At 44.5% G+C, this 9461-nt stretch overlaps 1 long non-coding RNA gene across 1 annotated transcript; it reads right to left on the reverse strand.

The window, feature by feature from the left end:
• Positions 1 to 438: 438 nt before the first annotated feature.
• LOC112545149 (uncharacterized) lies at positions 439 to 6860 on the reverse strand. Its single transcript, XR_012903802.1, has 4 exons — positions 5320 to 6860; positions 4842 to 4905; positions 2609 to 2745; positions 439 to 2498 (listed from the first exon to the last, which is right to left on the reverse strand). It is a non-coding gene; the product is annotated as an uncharacterized LOC112545149 (long non-coding RNA).
• Between the last annotated feature and the right edge of the window lie 2601 nt (positions 6861 to 9461).

Below are 9461 nucleotides of genomic sequence, written 5' to 3' on the forward strand. Positions count from 1 at the left end.
TTTCTTCATAGCATTTTGAAAATTAGTACCTACATCATGAATTGTATCTTCATGTACTCTTGCCAAAGTTAATCTCTAATTCTCACCTGCCCCCACGCAATCTCATTTTTAGTAAAAATTCTGGTTAGTGCTTTACACTTTACAAATGAGGTCAGTACAATTATGTTTCCTCCCACTTTTCTTTTAAATGGATGAAGATACTGGCAAAGGGAGGTGAAGTGACTTGCCCAAGGACAGCCAATGAACCAGTAGCAGAGTCAGGAAAAGAAACTCGGCCTCCTAAATCTCAGGTCAGTGCTCTAAACCTCTATACCACACTACCTTTCACATGTTTAGAAATTTAGTACACCATAAAACTTAATTTCTGAGAAACGTGAGCTTGAATTAAATATAAAAGTATTACATTACTCAACTTCCTTTCAACAAACTTTGCTTAACACAAAACTGAGCCTATATTTGAATTTAAACATTGTATTAATTTATTTACATAACTAATAATAAATACATTTATATATAAGCAATTACAAAAAGCAAAGTAAGGTGTTATGACAATCAAAATTACATCTATGAATTTAACAATGGTGTATTCCAACTTTCATCAGACAGATATACACAAACTTAGGTAATTCATTTCACGCATTGTAAAGTGATGATTTTACTAATAATAAAGACCAGAATAAATGACTAGTGTAAATCTTTTAGTGCAGGTCATTGTTCAACACTTAAGTGGTAGCCATAGAAGTTTTCCATTTTGAAAAGCTAAGTAAGGTTTAAGGGATTCCCTAAAGCTGCAGAAATGCTAGCCTCCTCTGTTCTGCCTGGCCTCCAGATTTTGGATTAGGAATGATGGTAAGACTTGAAGTAGCCAGGTAGGCCCTGCATCCCTGCTGAGTTTAAACTTCAAACCTCAGTGCTTTCAAACACCTACACTAAATTAACTTTCACACCAATAAAATTGCACCAAACAGGCAACTTCTGCTTTGCCCTCTAAGTAAGTCTATTCATGTACATACACAAAAACAGCTAAATGTTTTCAACAACTGACATTAAACCAATACCTGAAAAACTGTCATCACCACAAAATACTGCATGTTTACCCAAATACTAAGAGTTCACAGAAAAATACCTAGAACAAACATCCACATCACCATCCTCAAACATTAAATAAGCACAATAACCAGTTAAAACACCTCTAATCACCACCTACCTCAAAACACAAAACAACAAAAACTACTCTCAATTCCTGACACCATAGGTGCAAAGTTAAAATTGAATGAGTGGTACAGTTTGGTTGGTGTGACTGTTTAAGTCGAGTAGATGTTTGAAAGTTGTGAAGTGGGGGGAGTAACTACCAGTTTCCAGAACAAGTACCATTTAGTTTTGTTTGCTTGTTTTCAGAAATGAGAGAGATACAGAGCTTTAAAAATAATAAGTTAGCTATTAGCTGGAATAAATGTTAATCTTTTCAACCTTTACATTCATTGAAGTTTTTTTTTCTTGAGGGACTTGGGGTGAGTGGAGAATACAAACATCTATCTTCCCTTAAGTTATATCTTTGCACTTCAAGTGGGAAATTATGATTTATTCGTAATCTTTAAACTATGAATCTATAGTGGGATGAATATATTTTTAAGGCCTCTGCCTTTCAGATTCACAATTATTTTGGTGCCTAGTCACAAAACAGCTAATAAAAGCAAAAAAGAAAGTCACTCCAGAAAGTCACATGCATAAGCCAAAGGAACATATTTTTTAAAGATGTGTGTAACTTTTTTACATAAAATCGGGTAGTTCCTTTGGTAAAACCTCTCTTAAATACTTGGTTAGATAGCAACGTGAAACCAACATTTAGCAGCTAAAAACCAGCTCTATTGACAATTTCTATTTGGCGATAGGTGGAAACTTAAGTTTTATTCCATACGGTATTATAGCTATGATACTGTTGGTAGCAAAAACAGACTTTCATCTGGTGCTGGGTGAAAGTTTAATAGTGTGCATAATTGAAAAGGTCTTCCAACATTCTTCAGGATGGTCAGCCATACCCTACATCTCACTTTTCTTCTGTCCTTTTCAAATAGCTTTTCAGCTTCAGCCAGCAGAGACTTTATGAAATGTATTTTTAACAGCAGTCCAAATTTTCAAGTATTGACAGGGAAATGATTCAAGAAAGATAAAGTTTGGTAAATTAAATGAAAAAGGTGCATCCCTCTTTTCTATCAGAACATGAATGTACGATGCACAAAGCATGCTTGATGGATTCATTAGTAAAAGATAATGTGAGAGAATATACATGATTATAAAATAAGATAATATGTGGCACTGATAGTTACTGAGTTGAAAGGTTATGGAATGAAACTGGTTTCCAGTCTTCGGTGTTGTGGTGCCACAAACAACTGAGCTTCACAATTTATTATATATGCCTATTAACATTGGACAGGTGAGAGGTGCTAATGCCTTTGTTCAGTATATTCTTCCAATGCACTTAGGGATCTGGCATAGACCTGAACAGAAAACAAAAATATTAGTTTGAAGCCAGGGGAGTTATGTTATATAATCAAGGAAATCTATTATTCAACTATTTTAGATTCATTTGTATTATAGTATGATTTACCTCTAAAATAGATTGTGCAATTATATTTGCTCTCAGCATTTCTTCACGATCTTCTTCCCAGGCCTGTAGCTTCTCGTTTCTTGTCTTTAGCCTGGATGTTTCCATTTTGTCCAAGTCTTCTGCAGAGGATGTAAAGACTGTGCCAGAAAGTTTGAGCAGATTTACAATGCTATTTGAAACTGGATATATAAATAACATAAATGTTATATATTAAATGCAGTAAAAATAAATTTACAGAGAAAGGTAGAAAAAGATGAAGTATTGGTTTTGTTATAGAAATAAAAGACTGTTTTCCATTTCAAGGTCTGCACCGCACCAATAAAGTGCGCTGACGCACACTACAAAAATAAAAACAAATTACATCTATAGAAAACAATTCCTCACAAGTAAAAGAGGAATAACTATAAGTTACTATCAATGTATTTTAAGAAAAGTAACTTGAACTACCTCACTATATATTAGCAGGATACAGGGAAAGCAAAAAGACATAGGAATGTTATGAAAAACCCCCAAACAAGTCATAGCCAAACACTCCATATTTTCCACTGATAACTATAAGACCTGGAAGAGCAAAGGTCTTAGGACTAAATCAGCAGGCATTAGATGCAGCCCACGGATAACAGTTATGTGCACCTAAATGAAGAGAAAAAGGAACACCATACAAACTAATGTATTAGAAAAGTGGCCTGGAACCCTCTCTTTCTGAACTTACCTTTAAAAGTAGCATGATGATGGGACACAAAGAGCAGAGTAAACAGGGAAAAAAGCAGGAGAATTGGCTCCTGAATTCTAGGCATGTTGGAAGCACTGAGGGATGGGTCTGGACTCTGGATACAGCATGACGGGGGCACCATAAACAATATCTTATGAGGCATGTTCCCCACTTACAGTGTGCTCAATCAGAGAAGTTTGCTGCATTTGGCCTAGTGTCAATAGAATAGAAGTCAAAGTCCAAATCCCCGATTACAGAGTGGTCACTCACATCAGACTTGGAAGAAAGCACATGGCCAAAAGCTCTAAGGGCCTCAAAAGGGAGTCAAAAAGGTTACTTACAGAGAGGTCAAGATGCCCATGTTATTCAAAAGGATCTAATCCTCCAGATTTTAAAAAGCAAGATGCATGCAACCTACTCTGATTACAGGGCGGTTGCTGCCCGGCCAAGAAGCAGAGATCATAACTAGAACTACAGGGAGATCTAGCTCCTGAAAGAACCAAAGTGCTCACTATTTCTCATTCTACAGAGACTTGTGACTTGCACCCTAATTTAAGAGTTGTCACACAGAATAGCACGTAAGCTGAGACCTATACTGTTGACGAGGGTGGTCCCATTGCTCACTTTAACAATGTACTCACTGCCCCTCAAAACACCACCATTTTAAAGGACAATTATTGCAGTCAGCCCAATAAAAGAAGTTTTACCTAAACAAGGCTGAGATGGAGAAACCAGATTCCTGTTTACAGAGAGGTGACATTCTCCAAGGCAGCAAAAGAGGATATCTGAGCCCTTTCTTTACACTTTAGTGGGGAGAAAGAGGAAAAAAACACTAAGATATTTTGAGCTGTTTTTCCAATTCTGAGAAGAAAGAAAAGGTGCTGCAGCAAATTAACGTAAAAAAATCAAACTAAACATAACATTAAAAGTTTTCACGCACATTCGTATCACATGCTACCACAAAAACATATGTACAAAAAAAATTGGTAAATTCCAGAACAGAAAGAGAGCTCATTATGCCAGGATATTAGGAAACATTGGTGAATTTGACATTTTCCTCCCCAAAAAATAACAATGAAAAGGCATAACACCTGCAAAACAGTTACAAAGTAGGATCAAATTCATAAGGCCAGCCACCAAAAGGGCTATATAGTGCCTCACACAAGACACAGAGAGGAGACTCACACCCAGATAACAGGGCAGTCGCTCCCACTAGGCAGCTAACGAAGCCTAATGTCAAAAAGCCAAAAGGGCAGAGACACAGGAGCTCAATATGGCCATTCCTAGAGTGACTTGTCACACACACCCAAATCCCAGGGTTGACCCATAGACGAGTGGGGCAGAACAAGGCGTAAAGCTTAAGGGGCAAATGGGACAAGAGGCACAGGGCAGTCACATTGCTCGGACTAACAAAGAGCTCGATCCCCTCAAAAGACAAGGGGGAGGAGACACACACCCTGATTACAGGGCAGTCGCTCCCACTAGCCAGCTAACGGAGCCTAATGTCAAAAGGGCACAGACCTTTTCTCTTCTTTCTTGCACATGCCTCCTTTTTTCCCTCTTCTCTGCTTGCGCGTGAGGCTGCCTGAGACAGAGGAAAGAGCATAGAGGCGTGGGTAGGCGAGATCCCCGTACAAACCCCCCGCATCCCACATGCAAAATGAGAACAAACGGCGAGTACGTTGTTCATTTCCACATCTGCAGACAGCCTGGCTATTGGTCTTCAAGGTAGTTCTAGGAGGTCCTGAGGCACTCCTCTTTGGATTTTCCCTCCTCCTAAGCACCACCGGGTGAGAAAAGTTCCCACTCCATCCTACTCCAAAGTCCCAACCAATCACCTTAACACCAGGCAACCAGCACGCACAATCAAGAGGAATTGAATGATTAAGGGGAGAAAGGGCTTACGTGACAAGATTCTTGCAAAGTCAAGGCGACAAAGCATACTGCCTGCATGGATTTAGTCAAAAAGCGCCACAGCAGACTTCCCCTCAGAACTTACCAGCAATTGCCGGCCGGGTCTCCGAGAGAGCAGGAGACTTGGCTTCTGAATTCCCGGCACGTGGGGAGCGCTGCGGGATGGGTCAGGACTCTGGACACAGTGTCATGGGGGTACCATACCTAATATCCGATGAGGCACATCCCCTGTCTACAGGGTGCTCATCCCGAGCGGTTTGCTGCACATGACCTAGTGCCAAAAGACTCGAGGGCAAGGAACCAATCCCCGAGTACGGGGCGGTCCCTCGCATCGGGCTGTGAAAATGCCCAAGACCAAGAGACCCAAAGGGCCTCAAAAGGGACGCAAAGCCTACTTACAGGCTGCCCATGAGACTGGAAGGGATCTAATCGCCCGGTGTTGAGAAGCAAGAGGCATGCAACCAGTACCCTGATTACAGGACGGTCGCTGCAGATCCAAAGGGCAGAGACCAATACCTGAATTACAGGCTGGTCAAGCTCCTGAGAGTACCCAGGAGCTCAATATGTCCCTTTCTAGCGTGACTTGTCACTCTCACCCAAATCCCAGGGTTGACCCGTGGACGAGTGGGGCAGAGCAAGGCGTAAAGCCCAAGGGGCAAATGGGAGGAGACGCAGACCCTACTTGCAGGGCGGTCACATTGCTCGGACTAACAAAGAGCTCGATGCCCCACAAAAGACAAGGGGGAGGAGACACACACCCTGATTACAGGGCAGTCGCTCCCACCAGCCAGCTAACAGAGCCTAATGTCAAAAGGCCAAAAGGGCACGTACCTGGACCTTCTAAATGGAACTGCATCTAGAATAGGGGAAGTGGACTTTTAATCTGTAGGGCTTTAAATCCTGATCCCTGAGCTCTTTTTTTCTGTTTTGTGGGGAGAAAGCGTTTCAGTCTTTCTATAAGCATTGCGCTCTTTTGTCAATTATGTGGAGTTGAAATAAAACCTGCTGCAGCAGTATAACTGAAAAAACTCAAAATAAACAAACAAACAAATAAGAACTTCCATTCCAATTCTATCACATGCTCTCAATATCATCCATTAAAAAAAAAGGGGAGTTCCTCGAAAAGGCAGAGAGCTCTCAGCAATGGGTAATTGGAACCATTGGTTTTCAACTTGATCCATCTTCCTCCTCTCAAAAAAGAAAGGGCAAGCATCTAAACCTGTACCCTGTTTAGAGGGTCATGTCAAACAGACACGCCCAGCAACCCAAAGGAATCATAGGGGCAAGCAGGGCAGTCAAATTGCTCAGTTGAACAAAGAGGTCAATTCCCCTCAAAAGAGAAGAGGAAGTTACTTGCACTCTGATTACAGGGCATTAACTCTCACATAATCATTAACAGAGCCTAATGTTAAAAGGACAAGATGGCTCAGTCTTGTACCCCTGCTTTACTGCTCAGGATATTAAAGACTTGACATCCCCATGCAGTATAATGACATGACCTGAGGCCCCATTACTGTGCCAAGAGTACTTCTCCTCTGTCTTCAGTGACCCATCTTCTTTCCCCCTCTTCTTTGACATTTTCTTCTTGCCCTCTTGTGCTTGAAGCTGACTCAGAGAGAGTGGAAGTATAGAATTGTGTGTTAGTCCCATGTCCTTACAACATCTGCATAGCCCTCAGGTAAGGATTTTCCCCTCCTCCCAAGCCCTACTAGGTGAGATATGTATCAGACCTTCTTCACACGGATCCTGAGACTATCCCCTATCAGAATCACGTCAGCCTTTCCTGCCAAGGCTGGACTCCTCCACTTTCTGTCACCTCCATCTTTCCTGCCCAGACTGCGATACCCCTTCAAAGTCACCTCATTCTTTCCTGCCCAGGCTGTGACTCTCCCAAATCAGTCACCTCAGCCTTTCTGCCAGGTATTACCTCATCCTTTAGCCCACTTTGTATTTCCCAGCTAGACAGTAGCACCACCTCCTTACGAGCGACCTCAGGTTTTCTGATCCAGTCTGCAACAAGCTCCTCAGTTATCTCAGCCTCTCTCTTCCAGGCTATGACATTGACCCCTCAGAGTCACCTCAGCCTTTCCCACCCTTCCTGTGACCACCCCTTCTGAGTTCTCTCAGTTTCTCCTGCCCAGGATGCAGTATGTCCTACTGTCACTTCACCCTTTCCCACCAAGCCTGTGCTCCTCCCCAACTTCACAATCACCTCAGCCTTTCCTGCTCTCACTGTGCCATGCTGTCAGTGACCCCAGCCTATCCTGCCCAGGCTGTGCCCCTCCCACACTTCCAAGTCACCTCAGCTTTTCCCTCATCAGCCATTCCCTCCACTCCAAGTCACCTCTGCCTTTTGCACCCAGTGCCCCCATCAGAATCACATCAGCCTTTCCCATCCAGGCTGTGATCCCCCCTTCAGAGTCACCTCATTCTTTCTTCCCCAGGCTGCAACCCTTTGCTCACAGTTACTTCAGCCTTCTCCCCCGCCTCCCAGACTAGAGTCACCATAGCTTGTACCACCCAGACTACAACTCCTCCCCAGTGTCACCTCAGCCTCTCTCTTCCAGCGTGTGCCATAGACCCCTCAGAGCCATCTCAGCCTGTCCCCCTCCCAAATCAATCACCACAGGCTTTGCCACCTGATTAGGAACATCCTCTCTCTTCACAGTCACCTCAGCCTTTCCTGCCAGGCTGTGCCTCTCCCCGCCCTTTCCAGTCACCTAGCCTTTCCCTCCCAGGCTCTGATGGATCTTAAGTCACCACTCCTTTTCCATCCAGTCTGAGACGACGCTCTCCATCAGAATCACATCAACCTTTCCCATCCAGGCTGCGATTCCCCCCTTCAGAGTCACCTCATTCTTTCTTGCCCAGGCTGAAACTCTTTGCTCACAGTTACCTCAGCCTTTGCCTCCTGGACTGTGATGTCCCTTCAGAATCACCTTAGCTTTTACCACCCAGGCTACAACAATCCGCCTCCCCATGTCAGCTCAGCCGCTCTCTTCCAGCCTGTGACATAGACCCCTCAGAGTTATGTCAGCCTTTCCCATCCAGACTGTGACCCTCCCAAATCAATCACCACAGGCTGTGCCTCCTGAGTAGGAACCCACTCTCTCTTCTCAGTCTCCGCAGCCTTTCCTACCCAGATGGTGCCCTTCCCGGAACTTTTCCACTCACGCTGGTCTCCTCACTCAATTCACCTCTGCCTTTTGTGCCCAACCTGTGACACCGCCCTCCATCAGAGTCACTTCAGGCTTTGCTGCCAGACTGTGCCCCTCTCCCCCCATCCCAGTCACCTCAGCCTTTCCCTCCCAGGCTGTGCTCCATCTTAAGTCACCCCTCCTTTTGCACCCAGTCTGACACCACCCCCCATTAAAATCACATCAACCTTTCCCATCCAGGCTAGAATGCCCCCCTTCAGAGTCATCTCATTCTTTCTTGCCCAGACTGCAACCCTTTTCTCACGGTTATCTCTGCCTTTCCCTCTTGGACTGTGATGTCCCTTCAGAGTCACCTCAAGCTTTTCCCACCCAGGTTACAACCCCCTAGTCTGCGCCCCCACCCCCACAGTCACCTCAGCCTTACCCTCAGAGTCATCTCAGCTTTTCCCACCCAGACTGTGACCCTCCCAAATCAGTCACCACAGGCTGTACTGCCTGAGTAGGAATCTCCTCTCCTCAGCCTTTCCTGCCAGGCTGTGCCCGTCCCCCACCTTGGCAATCACCTCCGCCTTTCCGCCTTTCCCACCCAGGGTGTGTCCCTATCAAGTCACCTCAGCCTGTTCCGCCCAGCCTGTGATACCGCCCCCTGCCAGAGTCACCTCAGCCTTTCCTGCCAGGCTCTGCCCCTCCCTCACCTTCGCAATCTCCTCGGCCTTTCCCACCAAGGCTGTGCTCCCCACTCAATTCACCTCAGCTTTTCACACCCAGCCTGAGATCTCCCATTAAGTCACCTCATTCTTTCTTGCCCAGGCTGCAATCCTCTGCTCAGTTACCTCAGCCTTTCCCGCCTGGACTGTGATGTCCCCTTCAGAGTCACCTCAGCTTTTCCTACCTAGGCTCAAGTGCCCCTCCCTCAGTCACCGCTGCCTCTCTTCCATCCTGTGACAAACCCGTCAGGGTGTGTCTACACTACAAAGTTAGTTCAAACTAACATCTGTTAGTTCGAACTAACTTTCATAGGCGCTACACTAGCGCTCCGTTAGTTCGAACTTAATTCGAACTAGCGGAG

Source organism: Pelodiscus sinensis, chromosome 5 (genome assembly GCF_049634645.1).
Source record: "Pelodiscus sinensis isolate JC-2024 chromosome 5, ASM4963464v1, whole genome shotgun sequence".
Taxonomy (NCBI): domain Eukaryota; kingdom Metazoa; phylum Chordata; order Testudines; family Trionychidae; genus Pelodiscus; species Pelodiscus sinensis.